Below are 24,465 nucleotides of genomic sequence, written 5' to 3'. Positions count from 1 at the left end.
TCAACAACACATAATTTACAGCAAGACTAGGGCTGGGGATTGTATTGCCTATTTATCATCACAAGCCCCTCACTCACCAAATACCTTTGTATCTTCGAATAGATAAATAAATATACATATTTTAATAAGCAAGACATCTTCTAAGTAGAACGCTACCCAAAAATGTTCTCCTTTTTCTAGGAAAGCAGTAACTTCACTCAGACTACTTGCTCACTAAATATCTTGGTATCACTGAAAATAAAATGGTCTCCTCTGTAAAGATATGCTAAGGATTGTAATGTGCAATCTGTTTTACAAGTTCAGTGGTACTGTAAATATGATCCACTTACTACCACTGCGGAATGACCAGCCATGACATGACTCACTGAATATTAGTACCAGTCTTGGCAGTCACCACTCAGGAGAATCTTATTTTGGGTACAATAGAGAACACATGCTCCACCCAGTCATTCAGCATTTCTAGTAAATTAATCATATTTAGGATGCCCCTGAACTTGTAAAACAGATTTTTTAAGAGGAGACCATTAACTATTCAGGGATACCAAGATATTTAGCGAGAAAGTATCTGAATGAAGTTATCTGGCAACAAACTCCCCATCTCCAGTTATACTGTTTCCCTAGAAAAAGGAGAATATTTCGTGGGACCATTCGACTTGTGAGATGCGTTGCTCATTAAAATAGCTTGCATATTTTTAAAAAGGAGACGGTGGTCTATTCAGGGATACCAAGATATTTAGCAAAGGGTCTGAGTAAGAAAAAACAGACAATACAACCCCCACCCCTCGTCTGGCTGTAAATCATGTGTTGATGCCAGCCTTTTGAACACTGCTGTAACAAAAGCACTATTTATATGCAGCAAGACTGCATATGCAGCAATGTGAATGGGAACATAGTTTTGCCAATCATTCCTGAAAGAACCTTGCAACAGGGTAATTGCACACCATGGTACATGGCAAATCAAGTGTGTTGCCAAGGCTATAGATTTGCACTTCTAATCTGTAAAGTGGTTAGTGTGACATATATATGGGGACAAATACAGCCTCCATATGCCCTCAGACTAAGACCATTTTCATTTATCTGCAACATGTTTCTACATATCATTTATGCAAAATAAAATGGTGTGGATGTAATCCTTTAAAAAACTGCTCTAAAATCAATCTTACTGACAAGTCCCGTAGCTATTGATACAATCACTAAACAGTCAGATTCCCTCTCTTGTGCAATATAGTTACAAGGGATACTAAAATACAGTGACAATGCAGAGCAAGGCTGGTTTATCAAATTCCTTCCAACAAAAAAAAAAAATGAAAGGTGCACTGTTTGTTGGGGAATGGAAAATTAAACTGTTAATGTTACAAAATTGTTATCAAACAGATTAGTCCTAATGTACCTGGCATTCCCCAATTGAGCATTATGAATTGGTGTATTGGAAGGTTGGTGTAAAGACCCTGATAAATCAGGATCATTGTCCTTGCACAGCCCTTTACATGCTGGTGCTGCCACAGCAAATGGAAGTGTATAAACTATTCTGGCAGCAACACGATCTTGAGATGCAATAATAATGAAAGTGCACTTTATACTGAATAACTTGGAGTGTCACAAAATAGGTTTCTTTCTTCACCTAAAATTACACTAATGAATATGTATCCACACATCCCTGCGATAGTAATTGACATCAGGGGAAGTTCGGCAAGTGATGTTTTGCATGCAACACAACACGTGCACACAGATGTTCTGGTCACGAACATAAACAATAGCTTACTACTTTTATCACTGGACAACAAAAACAAAAGAAAAAAAAAAAGGAACATGCATGACCACAGCCAAGCAGGCAACAACTCAAAGTATGCCATGTTTATAAAGTTTTCGGATGGATTATACTGTAGACGCATGGACTTTTATATGTGGTGGCTACAGTATATGAAGGATTCTTAATATATCATAAGTAGCGTTCCATATTTCTGGTTTATTTCAAATTGTATCAAAAAAAATTCAGGATTTTTCTTTCAACTGAACCTTTACTCATTTATACACAGTTGTTTTTTTTTTCTACTGTTCCATATTTCCCCACAATATTTTGATTAAAATGCTGTTTTATTTTGACTCTGACATTGAAATAAGCAGCTCTACGCTGTATCCTAGGATACAGCATGTACGTTTAGACAGAGGATCAAATACATTTCAAACATGGCAAGTGATTGGTTCTCTGTTGCTTTACAAATGCATTATCACCTGATTCTGTTTATTGTAGCAAGTGCTGGGCATAGTAACTAGCTTGATCAAAAAACTAAATTGAAATATATAAAAATTTAATATTTTGAGTGGATGAGGAATGGGGAAAAAACGTAAACCAGTTTATGAATATTCAAAAGAAAATGATGTTTCGAAGCGTACAAACAGAAGTGGGCCAGGTAAGACAGAGGATGCATGGTTTGTAAATACTGTTACATACATACTGTTAAACTAAAACACGAAAGTGAACTGAGAGACAAGCAATCGATTTCTACAGCATTAATAAAAGAGAGAGCAGACTGACTGTAAATGAGTTTGTCACGGCTCTGTGCTTGACTGGACAGCCACTGTTTATTGCAAAGGGGTGCGTATTGGTGACTTTGTGTGACAGTGCTGTCCATCAGCTAAACATTGGCTAATGCTGACAGTCTAATTCGTAAACATTTGGCAGAAAATGATGATGCTTTAGTTGGTACTTATGGAACGCACTGATGGAAATGTCCACTTTGATTTGTGACGCATCTCCCGATGGCTTGGACCATCCAGTTCTGTCAAACTTATTTTTTTTTTTTTTTTAATGATTTCAAGACGGATAAACTTGGCTTGTTTTGTGCTGATGTCACGTACAGACCTTCTGCAGATGCTAGCGGACATTAAACTTAATCAGAAACTAGAACTGCCACACATCACGTTCCACATGTAAAGTGCATACTGAGATTTTTTTCCCCCAATTTTTACAAATGGTTCAATTAAAAACACATTTTTACTGATATTATCCCTATTTTAATATATGTAAAACAAACGGCAAAAAATTTGCAGGAAAAATTTGTTAAGATAAAAAAACGAAAATGCGGAAACACTAATCATAAGCTGCGGTTCTGAGAATGCATGGTTTGTGAACATACCAAAACTGAGATATAATGATTGCCTCTTATTCAATTCAGCCATCCATTCTGGCCAATGTTGCATAGCATGCTTACCATTTATGGATTTTTCTTTGTAAATTCTAGTCCAGCAGTTTTTCATAGTTACCATTTTGTAATTTTTAAAATCGACCCGTAAGCGTCATTTCGAAAGTCTAAAAAAAACAGTGAGACTTCAGACATTTTCAATGGTCACCACAACCCATGAATCTCAATCCAATTGAGCAAGTCTGGGAAGAACTTGAAGAACTCATCCGTCGTCAAGATCTTCTGCTTACCGCTCTGTACCAAATATTATTGGCTGAATGGATTATCATCTTCTGTGATACCTTCAAGCAACTTGTGGAGTCTGTGGTCAGGACAAACAACGGCCCAATTCAATAGTAGGTAGAGGTCCTAAAAAAGTGGCCAGCGTCGATTACAAAAGGAATACAAGTTTGTATGGATTTTACAGCACCTTCTTGTGCTTAAACAGAGTTGACACACAATGGAGAGACACAGCTGATGTAGTCAATGATCACGTACTGTCTTTAGTCAGCCCATGGAGTGTGGAATATTGATGGCTCTACTGTGTTTAAGTACTTAAGGGTTTTCAACAGGTCACATTTCAAGCTGAGAGATAACACTGAGTGGGTGATAATGAAATCAAGCACCCCTTTCGAGTAATTCTAAGTGCATTTCAGTAAATGCTGGCCATTTAGAGAACTCAAGACAGAATAAGGGACTTTTAATTTGACAGGCAAAAGTAAAGGGCATTTTTCTTCCACGAAGAAGGAAAATCAATTTGGCAGAACATGTGATGTGGTGGATATCAAAGTTGTACTGAAATCTATTGCCTTACACTTTACTAAAAACCGTGTGGCTAAAAAAGTTTTCTTAACTTTGCAAAACTTCTCTGAAGGGCTGCTGTTGGTAGACTGATTCATCAAGCCTGACCAACTTTGTATAGCTTAATAAATTACACCCTGGGGCTCCACCTCTTATACCACCCCATACTGGAGGATGGCGTAGATATTCAGATCGCCTGCAGTACTGGCCAACTTATTGATGATTATAAGCAGTGCAGAGTTACTAAGTTAACTTGGCCTTAGATGTAGAATGAGAAGGCACGGGCAAAAATGTACGGGAAAAGAAACTATGGTAAACAATTAACCACAGTAACCTCATAAAGAAAGACAGTCATTAGTGGTTGGTTGGACTTGAATAGAATAACAGCTAAATAATTACTATTGATAATTATTAAGATAGCAAAAACAATATGTTCTGAGCCTACGATAGTATAAATACCAGGCTTACAAACCTCTACCTCCAAATCACTGTGGATCATCATGTAGTGTCTGAAGGCTTTCTCCATATTAGCAGACACTTATATTAGCAAATTAGCAAAGCGACTTATAGACACTACTGCTGCAAAGCCACTTCCAATAGGACCTTGTTTGTTTTACGTCTTATCTGAAGGACAGCACACAAGGAGGTTAATTGACTTGCTCGGGGTCACACATAGTGAGTCAGTGGCTAAGCTGGTATTGAACCCAGAACCTCCTGGTAACAACCCCCTTTATTTAACCACTGGATCACCAAGCCTCCTTACTAGCATCAAGTATTGTATCTAAACAATATCGTTCAATGCAGAATGTAATGTGGGTCTTTGGAACTAATAAATGGTAAATATTGTTGCAATTTGTTTTGGCACAATAAGTAACAGGGGCAGTCTGGAGAAAGACATCTTCGCTGGCAACAATTTATAAAATTAACAATGACAGTCCAGCCTTTCTATTGCTATTTCATTAGTTTATAAGGGTGAGTTAGTTAAGCAGCTTTGAGACAAAGCAAACATTATATAAAGTCTTCTTCCAATCAATGGTAGCTGCTGTTCCTTATCTACGCTCAGGGTGGTATGTTGTATTAAACACAGGATTCTTATTAAAAGATATGCTACATCTATACAGGCACTTTTTCATTTTCCTTGGTTAAGGTGCAAGGTCTTCTTGGTTTAAAGGCTATGGAGAAACATGACTAGAGAAAATAAGGTAAACACAAATCCAATATAAAATCTGGGCTGCCTTTTATTGAGTTTGAGAGTGTGATCTCTAATGGAATCTGAATAGGATAATTGCCTTATTTCTGAAAGAGAAGAAACAGTGCAAGGTGCTTAGATAAGTTATATTTCTCTAGAAGCTGTTAGCTTTTTTTTGGATCTCTGAATATGAATTATTTCTTAACGTATTTAATTAAAAGGTAGACAGTCTGCATATAGATGAGCAGCACTGAGGTTATCATAAAAGCTGAAGTTCCTTTCCAAGTGTTTTTATTTTTTGTTCTAAAGTGGGTTGTTATGAAGGCTTTCTCGTATCCTCATTCTTGTACATTACTCATATGTCTAGACCAGGGCTTCTCAAACCTGGTCCTGGGGACCCCAGTGGCTGCTGGTTTTCATTCCAACTGAGCTCTCAATTACTTAACGAAACCCTTAATTGAACTGATAATTTGCTTAATTAGAACTTTTTAAATTGTTCTGAGCTCTGAAAAAGGTGTAGATTTCAAGTTAGCTGTAACATTTTAAATCTGCAACTGTTAAAGAGCTGGAAACAATTAAGCAAATGATCAGTTCAATTAAAGGTCTAATTAAGTAACTGGGAGCTTGGTTGGAATGAAAACCAGCGGACACAGTGGATCCCAGGATAAGATTGGGAAACCCTGGTCTAGACAACACTTCATAATAACTATCCCAGTGGTACTCAACTCTGGCCTTTGAGATGAATTCCAGTCCTGGTCTTTATTCCAACCAGGTCCTAAATAAGTTAATTGCCCCATAGCAGCTTCAATTAGCTACATTATAACCTGCTTGGAGTAAAAACCTGGACTGGATTAGATCACAAGGACCATAGTTGAGTATCACTGAACTAGCCTGACCAACATACTGCAAAATCAGCTTGTCACCTGCTGCCCCCAGCATGCATAAGGGTTCATTTGGGTAATCCTTGCAAACCTAGGCTGTAAGAACAACCCGCTATTTATATCAAGACTGGTGTCATATGCAATCTAAGGAGAAGAGCCTCTTGTGACAGGCTTTGTCAAGCTGGTTTCAAGTGCTTTCCCTGACAGCTGGTGACAGAGAAGTGTCTTTAGTCTTAGCCTTGGTTTGGAGGAGCAACATCTGAAGAGGAAGCAGACAAGGGTTTGTCTAAAGGTGACATAACCGCCAATAAAATATAATGTCATACTTGTGCTAAATTGACTCCATTTCATCAACAGGCAATGAGGGAAAAGAGTAGTGGGTACAGGAAAGCTAACTGTGCTAGAGAAAAAACATTGTGTTATTAAGAATCACCTATATTAGTGGTCTGTAGCTTACTGAACATTTAACAATAAACTTAAGTGCTGTGGAGAAGTTCATCGGTTGAAATGATAATGAAGCTTTTTTTTTATTATTATGTTATACATATTCAATACTAATGCTTACAGACATTCATGGAGTATAATTTTTATTCTATGAATTGGGATAGCATTAATATTTTTGGAGGACTACGCTATAATGTATGGGTAAAAAAAAAAAACTAATACTGAACCTAAATTAAACATCTGAATTCAAGGATTAAGCTTTGCATCTACTTAGCAAAGCAGCAAAATCTGCAGCCGCAGCTGGATTTCAATGAATATAAGATGGATTCCAAAATGACAAAATCAATATTGACTCAGTACCGTTGGATACGAAAAAAACCAAAAGTTATTCCCACATCATTTTGGAACTTTGTGAAAGAAGCTCACATATCCCGAGGGCTTCATACATTCTTAATAAACTTCATTTTAAGGCTCCACTCAGATTTGCCTAGGCAGAAAAAACTTGTTATCTGGTTTTATTTTGCAACCACGTCAAAGCCAGAGCACACACAGATCTTCCCTTTCAGTCAACATACCACCTATCACACTCTATAACACTGCTGTAAAACAGTTACCTTATTCATAGAAGTATAGCCCAAGCCGCTGAAGCAAAAAGTTTGCTGCCAAAAAAAGTACTTAAGAACCCTGCTTGGAGTGAAGTAATAGATTTGCCAAGGTACTATATTGGATTTTTTAAAAATTGATTTTACTTTGCTTCAGATGCTAATTGCTAATACAGTATGGAGGCATCAGTTGCTGAGTGATGCGTAAAAAGAGGATATAGTGTTTTAAAAAGGCTGCTGTTTGTTGTCAGCTCAGCTGCATTTGATTGTGTCTGTGTTTGTGGTTAGCTATATAGTTCTAACAAATATCCATTTTCTCACTATATATTGATTTCTGCTCCTGAAAAAAAAAAAAAAAAAATACAAACAGATGTTATTTCGATAGTGAGATATAGACTGTTTTTCTTCCCCACTTTCTGCAATCAAGCCATGTGACCTACCACACAGGAAGTGATGAGACCAGGAAGAAACAGTTTATGCATTTCACTTTAAAACACACCTATGACGCCATCTTTGATCTTGTAATCGACTAATTCAACTGAAAACTGGACTTTGTTACTTGTCCCTCACTAAAAGTATGAAACAAACACATAACCAAAAGTTCTTTAACAACATGGCTGCTAATAATATACTCTTGAAATACTTGTTAACTGTTTACACAGACATACAGTAGGGTTAAAAGGCTAGTAAATAGCACCTACTGAGATTGGCACACTTCCTAATCGTTTAGAGTTGTTAGAATGTTCTAATAAAAATGTCCTCTACCTTTATTTAGCTTCAGTATCCTTTTCACTGACTGCTTACACTTTTGTGTTCAACTTGTAATTTCTAACACATTTACTAAACTTTAATTAGGTTACTAGATAAAAAAAAAAAAAAAAAAAAAAAAAAAAACACTTTACTTGAGGTTACAACAAACAAGAGCAGCCCTCTCCTGTATGTGGGTCTACAAACATTAGCTATTTGTTATTAACATAACTAGTATTAATATTTATTAAATTAAGTAATGCAATGTGTTTCTGGCATCTCTCTGCGGCAACAGAAGGATACATCAAATTTAGTGCACACAAGCACCAACCTCCCTGTAGAGTTCAAAAGATATATCAAAGATATTAGAGTACTTCAATGCTGTCTACTCTTGCCTGGTTTTCCAGAAACAGCACACTACATGACTGGAATGTAACTACAGTACTACCGCAATTAAAATGATTGTAGGTAACAAAGCTATTCCCTGTTATGCTCTTCCATTAGATACACATACAGTACAGTATATTTTAAACGGGCAGCATTGAAAGGAAAACGTTACAGCAAACTAATGTATTTTCATTTTAAAACATGATACATATAAAAAAAAAAGGCACATCACTCACTCTAAACTACGCCCTAACCATAACTCTTTTTTCTTATACAACTGTGTGCACATATCGTGCAAAAACATGAAGTGCATTGTAACGATGCAAAATAACATTGTAATTATGTGCAAGCACACATGCATTTACTACTATGTAAATAAACAGTAATTAGAGACACTCAATGCAAAGTGTTACCTTGGAGGCTGTGTGGTCCAGTGGTTAAAGAAATGTGCTTGTAACCAGAAGGTCCCCGGTTCAAATCCCCACTGACTCATTGTGTGACCCTGAGCAAGTCACTTAGCCTCCTTGTGCTCTGTCTTTCAGGTGAGATGCTGTTGTAAGTGACCCTGCAGATGATGCACAGTTCACCCACCCTAGTCTCGTATCTTGTAGAACGCTTTGCGATGGGGGTCCACTATGAAAGGCGCTATATAAAAATAAAGATTATTATATGGATTAAAGGGATTTGCTTAAATAAGTGCAATGAATAAGTCATGCCATTACATCACGGTGGAAACTAGGGCAGGTGCCATGAGAGCAGATTGTCACAGCTCTTGACTCTTGACCTGAACAGCCCCTGCTATTAAGTCATGGAAATTAATGAAAACACACATTTAAAGTCCATAGAACTTATGTTAGCTTTAGGCAAACTTGCCTTCCATCACTTTACAACTCTCCTGTGATTTGTGAGTAACCTTAGAATATGATTTATTCAGCATGTTTTAAGTTTTGCTTTATGTGTCTCCTGAAGTGGCTACAATTAAGAAAATGTAAATCAGTAAAGGGATGGAGAAGTCTAATGTCTATGTTCCTTTAATCTAGTACTGTACCACATATAAATGTTCTTAAAATGTAGATAATGTAGAAAATTGCAATAACATAGTTTTTCTTTTCAAACTGCACAAGAGCTGCATAGGCAGGCGATTCATGTAATCATTTCCACTACATATACATCAAGACAGCTAGGTAACTACAGGGTAATGTGATTGATCAAATAACAGGAAACCAGTTTGTTAAAACAGACGCTGTCAGAAGTAGGTTGCTAAGGCAATGTGGTTGAACACTTCCAGATAACTACGTAAACCACTGCAGTCCAGCAGAATTACCTACCTATAATCCAGTGCAATCCATTTTGAGATGTGTTCAGTCATGCACAGGGAAGCATCTTTCAACTGAGCATCTGCATTTGTTTTTTTTTTTTTTATTTAGTAGTTGGTGAGAAACAACGGTCTTTCTAAATGTTTCCGTCAGTGAAAATGCTGGCATTCAAGAGGAGTAAATACTCGCCCCTCACTGGGCTCATTAATTGGAAGAAGACAGGCTCCTGTGAACCAGTGTCATCTCTTTGGAAATGTAGGTGTTGGACAGGCAGATTAGAACCACTTGCCATATGTAGCACATACTTTCGATTGTCCTGCATGTGGCTAATCCATTTGTTTATGCAATAGGCAGACCAGACATTATATATATATATATATATATATATATATATATATATATATATATATATATATATATATATATACACACACACACACACACACACACACACACACACACACACACACACACACACACACACACACACATAATATATATATATATATATATATATATATATATATATATATATATATAAAATTTTTATAGATGCAACCACATTACTGTATTTTTATTAAGTTCCGTCCTCTCTATCACATAATTGTGTGCTAAGAGGATGCATATGCATTTTGAAGATTATCCGTTGTGCGTCGAGATGCATGTAGGTTTTTACATTTCACAAAGAAAATAGGTCTGATTTGCATTACAAATGCCATCCACATTTACACCGTGTATATTTTAATTGAAAGCTCGACTGCTGTGCTGTATAAAGTGTCACTCAGAATGCTTGAAGATATTCTGCATTTTTTGCCTGTGTAACCTCTGAACCAGAGAAATGAATATACTGTAGGATTTAAAACAGCAGGGTTCTGATGCTGTGATGCACCATCAGCTTATTAAAAAAAATACCAAGCTAACTAGACAAGCCCCCCCACTATTTTGTCTAGGCTGCAGAATACGATGTTGAAGTTGGTGCTTTGATATATTAAGACTAGGCTTATAATAACTTGAAGGTTGGAGAACAGGGTTATTTAATAAGGTTACAGAGCTAGAACTGCCTTCTTACCTACCTGGCTTATTAGGGGATCTGTTGATGGAAATGCAGTGTCGCAAAACAAGTTTCAGTATCCATAGTTTATATAATATAAAGGCACTTTTTTTTTTTTTTTAAAAGCAACCAATATGAAGGAGATTAATAAAATACATAATTCAATACCTTTAAAAATGTACAGCTCTGACCAAAAGTTTTGCATCACCTTGAATTTTAGGATCTTTATTTACATAGCAGCTACTTTGTAAATTCATGTGTACTTACAAATGATGACAATGCTATTATGCATAGTTGCAATGTCCTTAATGTGTACATCTTTTTGCATGATATATGCAAGTAGACAATTGTGTCAGAAAATGGTTCGGGATAGGGTTAAGGTTAGAACGAGCAAAAAGATGCACACAATAAGTACACTGTAACTATGCAGAATAATATTATAATTATTTGTAAGTACACATGTTTAGTAAGTGACTGCTATGTAAATACACAGTACATATATTTAACTAAAGTGATGCAACAACTACATTGCAAAGTGGTCCAATATGAAATACACACCACTGAAGAGCTTTTAGACTCTATTAATGTTAATTTCTTTGAAGCCAGAACAGTTCATTTCCCATTCAATGAGTTTCAGTGATCACCCCTGAAATGCTTTTAGAAAACAGTACAGTGTAATAATCAGGCGATATATCTCAACATCAAAAGGGCATTCCGCTGCACCTTTATGTGTTTTATGCAATTCAATTACTAAAAGATACCTCCAATGGTCATGGAATAAAAAATAGCAACTCAATGGTTCTGTATTAAGGGTCAATGGTAAAATCCACAGCTGACCTAATAATGGCATGATTATTATGTCTGGTTTATGGAGGGAAGGTAATCAGGTGAACTGCACGGATTATTCTCTCTCCAGCCCAGTTGCTAGGCTGGTTTGGGTAGAGTGAGGATTGCTGTCTCATTATTATCCATCCAAGTCTCTTTTCTTTGGCTTCAACACATCTTAAATATAGGAATCAGCAGACAAGCCAGGCTTTCATCCACACACCTACCCTTCTTTCCCTAACAATGCTGCATCATTCGAGCTGTACAGCTCAGGGCAGATTCTTCCTCAAATTAGCATACGGGAGACTGTATAATAAGATTTCTCTCATGCTGCTGCTGCTTCGTTCGCTTCATAACCGAACAGGTTTTTTTTTGTTTTGTGTTCCAGCTAAGTTGTGAAACTGATAGGTCGAAGTTGATGCCTCTTCACTTTTTGCTAGGCAAACTCAGTCAGAGATGCTTGTTTCGGCCTGCCCAGTGGCACACAAGGATGTAATTTGGCCAGCATGACATCCGAATCCTTATGCCTGACAATAAGGGCAAGTCATGCAGAAAGTGCACATGGCTCCTGGTTCATTTTTTTTAACTCAGTGCATACCAATGGATTCAAGTACCTTTGTCTCTCTTTTATAAAACATTTACAACTACAATATTGTCACCAAAGTAAGTACTATCAATGGCAGCTATGTCCCAGTGTGCCATTGCATTTGGGACTGTATTGTGGTTACTTATATTGCCACTGAAGATTTGGTTAGCAAATGAAAATGCTTGCTGGCAAACCCATATGAATTTACTGCAGTAATGCACACATCTTAATGTATACACATCTTAAATAATAATAAACAAAAAATTGTGGTAAAGCACATACCTAAACAAGTATGGTAAGGCTGATTTAAAAGACATAGCAAAACATATTGTACATGCATAGAACTCTATCCTTGAGACTGCCACAATATAGTAGCTGTTTGACAAGAACAGAGTCAGCCGTTTCTAATTGGAGACAATCTGAAACCATTAGGAACAGCAACATTAAATCAGTTTTAATCAGTCCAATTGGGGGTCATAATAGACTGATGGGAGAAAAACATGAGAAGCTGCATCATTAGGGGAAGGGTGTACAAGATTGAAAAATGCATTTGACATTTCTGTAACCATACATTCATTAAAACAGTAATCTGCAGTGCAATATGATTTAAACCACCTGCCTATGTGCACGACCTTCATAGAAAAAAGACATGTACTATACTGTAAAATGCTATACTGCTTGTATATAGCTGTGTTCTGTAGCTTTGCTCTTTAAACTTGACTGGAAACCAAGGTTTTAGAATTGGTTCTGTGGTAAAACAGCAATCAAGCTGGTATTTGATGTTCCCACCCTAACTAAAGGTAAATTAGTTATGTGTTCATGTATTAAAAACCTGGCATATCAATCGGACGCCAATTCTGATGCTAATGGATGATTATTATTATTATTATTATTATTATTATTATAGAAAATCAAATGGTAATACAAAAAAAATAATAATTCAAGTGTCTCTGTTGTTTATTTAAAGGTTACATTTTCATATCTCAGATTTCAAAAGAATGATTTTGACCCTCATTTGAACTGTGTGTGTTTGCTCAAGTTCATCTGAGAACTTTACCAACCATTTTTGTTCTGACCTGAATGAACCTGCTCGCAGAGGGATGGGAGAGCAATCATTGGAACAGCACAGTGCTCATTAAGAAAGGGGTTCAGAACAGGGTTATCGACTGTCGAAACATAGCTAAAATACCTCCCTGGCTCCAAAATGGATTTCCGATTCAAGAGCGATAACCAAGACTTAACATCCATTTTCAGCGTCAGTGACCACTTTTATTGTAATTGAAATCTTTTGATCCATAGTATTGACGTCATGAAACCCTAAGACATATCTGATTCCAAGGATTCAATCATCTTATTATATCTCATGTTACATTATAATATTTACTCCCTTTATGAAGACAGACAATCTTCTCTGGAGTTCAATTAATGTTGTAGTTTTAAAATTAAAAAAAAAATAATATGACACAGCTAGTGTTGACAGGCAATAAGTACTTTTAGCTTTCCGATAAGAAAATAATAATAATAATAATTGGTAGTAATTGGGATTTTACAGGATTGTTAGTATTGCATCAGCTCTCGGGTATCATAAAACCACATGGAATGACATTTTGTTCCCAGTGTACTTGCTTAGAAATTGTTCTGCTTTGGCATGTAAAGATTTCTTAACAGTTGAGAAATCCTATTTTATATGTTTGGCTTAATAATCATTCTTTTACCATTTGCAATGTTTGCTTATATAACAAAATCATCACATTCTGACTCAAAAATCAGAAGGCATAAAGTTTAGTGATAAAGAACAAACAGTAATCTTTTAATTATTATTATTTTTTTTTTTTAATTACGATTCCAATTAGGAGCTATTTAAAAATGGAAATTGCTTGCTTAATTAAGAATGACTCCTTTCAACACAACAGTTTTTTTTTTCAATGTATTCGTTTCAGAGCGATTACAAACATCATGAAAAGGTGAGAAAATTGGTAAAAAAAAAAAAAAAAAAAGAAATTAAGATAACATAAAACACGTTATCATGACATGTTTAAGATGATGACGTTCTAAACCGCAAACCGGCCACTGGTCACTTTATAGTCAATACTAAAACAATCTTGTTCTGCAACATCACCCAACAAGTCTGGTGAAATGTACTAAACAAGAGCAGTGCTGTTAACGACTTTTTAGGGAATGCTTTACAGAAGCAGTTTTTCTTTGCGGTTTAACCTTTGATAAATACAGAATTATGGGCGTGCCTGTATAAATTCACAAAAAGGGGGCAGAGGTAGAGAAATGAAAGTTCTCAAATGTTACAATGAGATGTAAAGCTGCCGACAATTGCGGCATTCATTTGTTAAGAACTTTTAAAAACATGCTTTATAGTCAAAATTGTTGCTGGCATTTCCCAGTCCACTTTTTCTCGTGCGTTGCCTGCTGTGCTCATTGCATTTGAGGCGAACACCCAAGTACCTAATTTTCACTAAAGTCAGGGTGTACTTACAAGCCTTGAAAACAAATTTCAAATGACATTTATGGTTTCCCCAAAGTGTTGGGCGCAAATAGACTGCACACATGTGCCACTAACCCCTCCAGCTCATTCTGAGCATCTGTATAGAACCATGACCAATTTGTGTTAATTGTCTAGGCCAAATTAAAAATGATAATTTAAAAAAGAAAACTGCAAAAAACGCTAAAATCATTTAGTTTCAATTTAAAATAATCTTTTATTCGCATTGTACACCAATGTATAGAATGTAGCAGCGTGATTTATTTTGCGTTACCTGAAGGCTACAGTAAAAAGGAAGTATGCTACAGGTATTCATTTGATTGTACTGCTGTACTGTATAGGCCTACTGTACAGATTTATATTTTTACATAATGTTATGTGTAGCCTACCAAAACACATTAGTGTTATTTCATGCAATGATTTACATTTAAAATGCACTGAGCACTATAAATGTATTTGTGATTTTATTGTATTGTGTTTAAACCCAACACCTCCTTATGTCGGAAAAACATGACCAGTTTAGCAAGGGGCTACTGAACAGAATGCATTGTACAGATGACGTTTACATTTAAGAAAAAAATGTGTTATTTTGATTCTTGCACCCTTGCATGTATAGACGTTATCCTTCGGGCTCCCTCTGATGCAGCAAACCACAGCTCAACTTCCACTGTTTATTTGAACAATGTCGCATGACTCTCGCAATGTATAAGGCTAGAGGTCCCACTAAGAAGACACAACAAATATTTAAATTACTGTATTGCAGCTCTTTACATGAATATGCATTCTTTTAGTACATACAATGAAATGTATTAAAGTAAATTAAAGCAAATTTATTCAAGATTATTTAAAACTGTATTTAAAAGGAAATTAAGGTAGCTGTTTAAAGTGTTTAAATATAATCTCTCCTCCTCCACCTCACATATTAAATCTGTGAATTTTACAATAAAGATTCCTATGGTTGCTTTAATTATGTTGGAGGATAATTATTGGGCAAACATGACTTTAACTGCTACTGAGTGCCAAACAGATGTTATTATTGTGTTAACAGGCATTAAACCAGCTGTGTGAAAGTGCATGTGGGTGTCCTTTGTCGTGAAGTCTTTGACAAAGCTTAAGGACCTTAAACTTGTGAGTTTTAAATTCATAACTTAAAGTGTTTGATACGCCATACCTCCTTAAGGCACCTCCTTAAAGCACTTTGTGATAGCGGTCCACTATGAAAGGCGCTATATAAAAATAAAGATATTATTATAAGCTGTATCCTTGACTGTCCCCTCAATGATTCTATAATAAGGTCCAGGCTTTACATTTCTCTCTCAGAAGCTGACTGATCAAGTCAAGGATAAAATGAACATGTAACTGAATTACAGTGCAGAGTTGAAAGGAAGAAAAAGCACAGAGAGAATTTTAAACCGGAGCTGTAACTAGATTTAGGAGGCATGTGCCTTCCAGCTTCCTGATACAAACAGCAGAAAATGGCTTATTTATTTTATTTTTGTCCTGTTTCAGTCTATAATGATACTTCTCTTTGTAACCCTTCTTTATTTGTATTGATCTCGGTGGCTAGAATCTTTCTTTTCAGCAATTACAAAAATAAAAGCCCAATAAATTGATTTTACGATTTTGAATTGTGTTACAGTTCTGCTGCGGAAAGTAAATGGATTCTAACTGTACTGACCTAGAGTTTTTGTTTTGTTTTGTTTTGTTGTTTTTTTTTTTTAATTACTTTAAATTGCCACTTGTTTAGAGAAGTAATAAACTGTAGATATTGTACAATTATGTAAACTGTCAGAATGTTTTAATGTAAGAGCATAAGAGTTAACAAAGTTAACAGTCTTACTGTCACTTTATATGGCCTCCTACATGAAAAAAAATCAGTAACACTTTACATGGTATCTCTAATTCCTGTGTATTTATATAGTAGTTACTTAGTTACACATAATTACAATACATAGTACAATTATGAGCAAATACACTAAGTAACTACTTTGTAAATATACAGTAATTAGAGACACAGTGTAAAGTGTTGCCAAAGACGCACATATTACAGTAAATGTCTATTCTATGCTTTTATAATAATGATCATTTGTACATTTTTCAGTTCTGCGTTTCCAATATAGTTCACACGATGAACACAGAGACCTCTTACGAAAAGCATTGTTGGTTGCAAAAAAAAAAAAAAATCTTTGAGAAGCTTGTGATTAAATTAACCCACATTCTTCAGCCCACATTGTCAAGGAGTTCTCGTTTCTGTTTTACCAATACTCTTTACCCCCTTTAAGTGCATCGTGTCCCCTATGGTGTCATTACACAGAAACAGAACTCGCCTCCCTGCAGGTCAGTCACCCAGCACATTCTCCCCATTAGTAGGAAATCTCCTTTTCTTCCAACATCTCTTATATATTATTAAAAAGCACAGCTTACAAAGGTCTGAAATCTGTTGTGTAGAATCCGACAACACACATCAAAAAGGCACTCTGGCTCCACAAATTGACTAAACAGAATACCTGTTAAATGATATCATTAAAATACCAAAAAAAGGAGAATTCATTTGACAGAAAGCTTTACATGGTGCTCATTAAATGACTAATCTTGAGGTGTTTGTATACATTTGGCTGTATAAAGAGATGGGTAGAGCCTTTAGAGGAAATTGTGTTTCTAGAAGTACCTTGCTTTAAGTTTTCCATCAAGTAAAACATTGATTGAGGCTCCCTTGCGATGTAACATTACACCAGTTCTACTAGGTATCACAGCTAGAAACACGAAGGGTTCATTTCAGTGTAATTGGATCACATCCAGATTTGTCCGGAACTGATTCCCCGATGGCTTGCTAAAAGCTCTAAAAAAAAAAAAAAAAACACTCTCAAAAGGGGAAGGCACATACAATTCGCATTTCTGATTCACCTGTCCGAATCTAATTCTAATTCAAGAAAGAAAGTGAACATTGACGTGCAGTATGCTATGCACATCACCAGAATCAGCTTCAAGAACATGCACATCATTGCAATTATACACAACATACAGAGATCCGACAATAAGTAGCACCTTTCATTAGTACACAGTGGAAGGTGTCGGGTTAAAACATCTGTGCTATTGTATCAAATTTGCGGTATAGTAGTGACGGCTTGAGTAGCAAGTAATTTTCAAATGGCATTTGTTTATAATCCGATAATGCTTTTTAATTGAGTCGATGAGGTTGTTAAAAAGCTAGTAAAAAGCTTAATTGTCGTAGTTCACGTACATCACTCCCTGTCTCAACGACTAGATAAGGGGAACTCATTAATCAAAATGCATGTGAACAAGATCAAGAAAAACAAATGCAAGCATAATTCACTGTTAGGGAAACAACTACTAGCGTAAAGCTCTTGCATCAGCAAGCAGCAGCCAAATAGAAATAAAAAAATAATGGGAATATCTATGTTGTATATAATTTGTGTATTAAATATATATTTAGTATTGCAATACGAGGTACAGAGCTGTGTTCCTAATTTGTGCAGCTGCTCAAACCCAAATGCAAACTCCAAAATCTTCTCAGCAGAGGAGGAACAGATGGCATCATCTCCTGGCCAGGCACCTTTGCCATCTCCCAGCACCACCTAGAATAAGGGCAGGAATACTATCCAATCAAGACAGGAGATCATCCCCTCCAACGTCACCTGCAAACTGGACAACTATCCGTCAGATGAACAAATGCACAGAGGAAGGTAAATAGTGGGCAAGGTTACATCATCAAGATATTGGATGCCATGAAGGATCAACAAGGGCAGCAGTTGGTAGTTGTGCCAAACCTGGCCGACCACCAGAGTCGTATGGCTGAAAATCACCAGGTTCTGGTGCAGCAGGTGTCAGAGATTACCATTTGTCTTAGGGAGTTTATAGCTAGCTTGGCTCCTGTTCTGAAAATTCTTAGTTCTCAGCTGCAATCACATGCTCCCCAATAGCTGCCCGATCCATGCTCAATCGAGTTTTTAGATCGTCATCTGGTAAATCTAGAGAAATTAACCCTGGTCCTGTCCACCCTCTCTGTGTGTCGTAGCCGGGGTCTGTCAATCTCAGGCTCTCACTCAAGCTCTAAAATTTGCTGTTACTGCAACTGCTGTCACTCCCACCTAATCCATACTGTAGTTTGTCTGTTCTATTTTTTTAACACCAAAGAACTTAAATGCTGTTCCAAGGCAAGTTATATCAATTTACGTTAATTAAAACCCTCCTTTTCCAAGTGCACATTAACTCCTGATAAATTATGACAATTAACCCGGATTTCCTTTTAAATTCCCATGCAAACAAAATAAATAGTTGCAAGAAGCATTGCTCGTTAAGGCATTAACATCATTTCATAACTCAACACTGCGTGAATCACATTAGCACGACTATTTAATAATGAAATCGACATTATGGCCGCTTGAAAATTTGAAAATCAGTGCTACAAACCAATTTGTTCATTAACACTGGAGTACCCCAACTGTACTTACATGTAGTTAGAATGTTGTCATGCACAGTTACAATGTACTTCATGCGTAAATCATTTTGCACAATATAACCCTAACCGTATCCTGATACAAATCTGTACTTACGTATAAGGTGCAAAAAGATTTACCCATGAAGTACACTGTAATTATGCATAATAGCACTTTAATTATGTGAGTGTACACATGTATTTACAAAGCAACTAAATGCACAGTAAGTACAGACTTCATGTAAAGTGTTACCAAATCTTGCAGAAATGATTTACGCTGTGGCGTTGAATACAAAAAAAAGATACTCAACGCTGAAACTATCTTGTACAAAAATGTTCAGTGATTGTCTAAATGTTTACTAGCAGTAAACTAAACTATAGAATGTTCAACCCCCCCCCCCCCCCCCCCAACATAAATTCTATCCTAGGGGGGAAAAGGTTGCTGCTAGAGTGGTAATAGCTATCGGTACCTCAATATGGAAAATCACTAGTTTTGAAATGACACAAATTATAGCTGAAATCCTCCCCATGTGTATGACTTAAAGATTGTGTGGGAGGAACACCTGCTTTGTGATGACATTATACAAAGACTTCAAGAGATCTAGCTGCCTTGGGGGATTAAGAAATTAATATCAAATGCCAGCTCTCTTTATACCAGCGAAGATGGAAAACACACAATTAATGATCAATACTCTCTCTCTTTTTGGAAGTGGGGGGTGGGCAACAAAAAGTGAAATTGGAATTGATTGTGTCTGCCACTGCTGTTAATGACCCCTAAAAGCCATTCCAGAGTGATTGATCCAACAGATCCCTGAAACATTTTTTCCACCTGTTGAAATATGCATGTATTCAAATGCCATTTCTATTAGCAATGGAGCACAAAGACTGAAAGGGCTGTGAGTTTTTACATTTAATTAATCTACCTGACCTCACAGTGTATGGGCGACAGGGCCTTCTGTTGCTATGCCCCAAAACTGTGGCTCTCTAGTCCGTTAGGGATCAGGCATTCAACAACTTTGAGTGTTTTTAAATCTAGCTTAACTTTTTTAGATGGGCATTTTTATGATTCCTTTTCCTTGTTTCTGTTTTTGCTGAATTTATCTTTGTTCTGTGAAGCGCTCTGAGATGATTGATTTTAAGGCACTATATAAAATAAAGTTTAATATTATTATTATTATTATTATTATTATTATTATTATTATTATTATTATTATTATTATTGGGTGTTTTGATGAAAAACACAACCTGTGGTAATGAATATATACAGTAATCTATATGAAAATTTCACTTTTCTGAATGCAATATCAGAGATGGTGCATGTGCAGAAAACAGATTTCACACGGTACTAGAGTAAACTTTGCAATTATACAACTTGGATTTCTTGGTATTGGCCATCAGTTTTTATATGCTTTACTACTGTAACTTATCCATAAAATATATAAAAAAAAAAAAAAAAAAAAAAACTATACATTAACTAAACAAGCATGACAGCAGTTGGAGTGGAGAATTTTGGGAATATGGAATATCCTTGGGTAAGTTCTGTTGCAGTACCGATCCACCTGTCCACCCTTGATCTGTTCAGAGTCATATCGCAACTGTACCAGTATGAAACTTGCTCTTGTCTGGTTTAGTATCGATACAACTCCAGTGTGAACAGATGTTACAACACTGTTCCACAATGGACACAGTATAAAAAAGTGTGAATAGGGTATAAGTCATTAAACAACCTTTGCTTCTTTGGCCAGTTAAGCATTTCCATAAAATGGGCTTGAATGGAGGGAAAGCGGTACTGTGAAAAGTCCCATTCGTTTCTTTAAATATATCATCTTTTCTTCTTAATGCCTGTTATTCATCATGGTACCACTGACACTGAAAACATCACCACGAATATTAAGCGGATTGCAAACGGCATCGATTTCGCAAAGTAACAGAATCTTAATAGGTTGTATTTGCAACACCGATATCCAGTCACAGACAGACAGTAACTTTTACTGCATGAACTTGGTAGCCAAGAGTTCAATATTATTATTAGAAGCAGCAGTAGTGGCAGCAGTGGTAATTTTGTGTTTTATAATGTGAATGTAAATCAAATACAGTACATTATTTCAATCATGTCTACTCATAGTGGGTGCATGGTAAACCAACAACAAACATTGCTGAGAACAGACTAGAAATAATACAACTGTGTTTGCTAAAGGCTTTACCTCATAAAGCATTTGCAACCATACAATAAAAGACTCACTGACACTCTGTATTCCCATAAAACAACAATACCAGCTGCAGAATACTATACGCCATTGCTAGAATGGTACCACAGTGGTGACTTCTTTATGACTTGAATGAGGGTATGAACCAATACACATTGTTGGTAATCCCTAACCCTAACCCAATACACATTGTTGGTAATCCCTAACCCCAACCCAATACACATTGTTGGTAATCCCTAACCCAATACACATTGTTGGTAATCCCTAACCCAATACACATTGTTGGTAATCCCTAACCCTAGTCCTAATATCACTTGCCAAAAGAGATGACTGTGAACACGTGGACTGTAATACAGAATATACTTTAAAATCTGGTACATATTGTAGCAGTATGTACAAATTCCCATTAATTCCCCATCAAAATGTTACCCATGCACAGAACTGTGTAAATGCAATTTAGCAAACAAAACAAAACAAAAAAAAATGCAGTTTCCAGAATTGAAACAGTATCCAAAGTCAGTATTCAAAATTGCAGAATGTAGTGTTCGATAAGGCCCTAACGTCACAGTGCACTTGCAAATGAAAATGCACAAAAGCAACTAAAGATCATGGATTAAAATAAATAAATGAATAAATAAATACATCACAGTATAAAAAACTGTGTAATGATTAACTGTTTTACATTACCGTAGCTTGCTTCGTTCGCTTTTTTTTTTGGCTGCATTTTCGTCAGGTTGAACTGGCGGAAGCGCTGTGTAACTGCACAATATATACAGACTGATTTGGCACGTGAGAGAGAAAAAAAACAAAAAAAAAAACAGGCTGTGACGGATAATCAAATACATTTTAACATTGAAGAGAGGGGCTGTATATCAGATGATGGAGTCAGAAATCGCATGGTAAGTGCATTCATTTGTTACATACATATAATGAGAATTGATTTTTTAATACAAGGACAGTGAAACGCGACTCACAGGTATCCAAGTGCTAACATCAAAATGACCTAGATAAGGCCAGCTGATTATATTGTGTGTGTGCCAAGGACAATTGGAATTGATTAAGAACAAGTCGAAAGCCCAAGTCATATGTTATGGTTTGAGTGGAGAGGTTTTAGAATAATTGTATTTAAAATTAAACCATAATCTAGAAATAATCAAACAGGACTGCATTGATAAAGAGAGTATAACCAAAGTTTTAACATCCATCTCTCACCTATTATTAGAGCTAGCAACGTTATCAATGCCAGCCTTTTTCTTTATTGAAAATACAACTGCACAAGGCCCAGTATTCTATAAGCAAGGAACCAAAAGGTTTTTCATCATGATACATACAGTTAAAGCATTGCTTAGAAAGCCTTGAAAAATCTCTGCCATATCGAATCCTGCAAAAAAAAAAAAAAAAAAAAAAAAGATAACCGTATTGGATTAATATCAGAAACATAAAGCAGTCATTTACTCTGCAATGAAACAAGCTGTGAAGGTTTCTATTGATTGGCAAGCAGCCCCTGGGATGGGAAAGGTTATAACTGTAATGAAGAAAAAAATATCTGCTTTCTCTATTCTTTATGAGTTGAAATACACCCAACGTAATAGTAATTTGTAACTGTTGGATTGCTTTTCTGTGTCTATGGATCCATCGTATTCCCTTGCTGTGTCTCTGTCAGGCTCAGGTAATCAAAGCCTTTTTAGGTCTCATTTAAAAACTAGAGTATCAGGGTATAGGCTAGATACCAACAAAGTAACTCGAGTTTATAAAATGGGTTTTTAAAATATCCTGATTGGTCAAAACAGGTCACATGGGGGTGTGTATATTAAATCATATCACCATGGGTTGGCACTTCTTTTCAAAAAGTGGCGAATCACTTGTAGATATCCATACGCCATTAGAATTTTGAAAAAAAAAAATAGATATTTAAATTCGCAATAAAGATGACTGACGAGATGTATGTCAGTTTTGATCATTTGGGAAACCAAACTTTGTCTGAATCGAACACTGATGCAAGTGGTGAAAAAGAAAAGTAAGAAGCCTTCTAATACTACACAGCTTGAACTGACTGAAGCGCAGCTTCCGGACATAGCAAAACTCACAGGTTTCATTTACTCCATCCATGGCAATCCTCTCTGCCCCGTAATAGGTTTGAAAAAATACATCAGTAAAATCCCTGAAGCCGGTGACAAAAGTTTTTATTTACATCCTAGATGTCAAGAACAAACTTCCCTAGATTCTGATGCCAAAACTAAGCAAACTAGCCGGAATGAGTCTCCGATACCCAAACCACAGCATTAGGTCCACAGCGTTTCACCTTCTTAGTGAAGCACGGCTTGAAACACGGTAAATAATGTCTGTCACCGGTCACCATCTTCAACTGATCGCAAATAGTGGAGCCACACTCTGTCCTGCACTTCCTTAGACAACGACACCAATGATCAAACTCAAAATCGCTTGCTGCAGCCCTGCCTACTGTTCAAAAGGAAAAAATGGCTAGTAAATCTTCAAAACTGCACTTTTCAATGACAATGTTCAATTTAACATTTATAATTAGTGCTTCTTGTTTATAATCAGTTCAAAATTTATTTAAAAAAAAATGTTTTTTAATTATTTTTAAATTAATGCATTTTTGTTTTTATATTTTAAGGGACTATTTTTTCTAAGGTCAGGCAGAGGTGGAAGGATATTTAATAAAAATGACTTTTTTGTTAATTAAAACATGTTTTTAAGCTCTTTTTTTGTAATGTTGGTTGATCCATTTTATAAGCGCAATAAGGCACTTCAGAGTGTGGGATATACTCTAATATGAGTATATCCCACACCCTGTTGTGCCTTACTGCTTACTTAGCATACTGTTCAAATTCTGATTTGATTGTTTTAGCTATGCAATTAGGCTCAAGTGGACTGAGGTGTGGTTGCTCAACCCATTAGACAAGAAGAAATAATCCTATTTTGCATATTTCCAGGATCCCTCTCCCCCTCCCCGTCACATTTGTAAGGAAGCACCTAGCCAGTATTATTCTTACTTCCATCAGTATGGTTCAAACGCGCAAGTGTTTGTGCAAACCAGCAGCAATTCATGCTGACTATATAACTAAGTTTGTTAAACCGTGTAATCTAAGCTACACTGCTCAGTGGTAAATTGAGCTCCCTATGCAGCTGAGGCAGCTAGCATGCAGTTTCTTTGGGAAGCATCCACAGCATGGGAGAGCATCTCAGCAATATAAAACACGGTCGCCTTTTGTGAAGCACAATTCATAGATGGTTAATTAACATATCCTACTTCTTGTTACTGGTGGAGAAAGAATG

At 36.2% G+C, this 24,465-nt stretch overlaps 1 protein-coding gene across 1 annotated transcript in view; it reads right to left on the bottom strand.

Annotated features, from left to right (window-relative positions):
- LOC121303775 (leucine-rich repeat and fibronectin type III domain-containing protein 1-like) overlaps positions 1-24,465 on the bottom strand; it is a 72,105-nt gene that overhangs the window by 17,645 nt on the left and 29,995 nt on the right. The gene's annotated exons all lie outside the window — the stretch shown is intronic.

The sequence above is a fragment of the Polyodon spathula genome, chromosome 35 (assembly GCF_017654505.1).
Source record: "Polyodon spathula isolate WHYD16114869_AA chromosome 35, ASM1765450v1, whole genome shotgun sequence".
Lineage (NCBI taxonomy): Eukaryota > Metazoa > Chordata > Actinopteri > Acipenseriformes > Polyodontidae > Polyodon > Polyodon spathula.
The sequence above is the reverse complement of the archived record's forward strand: the minus strand, read 5'-3'. Positions and strand labels throughout refer to the sequence as shown.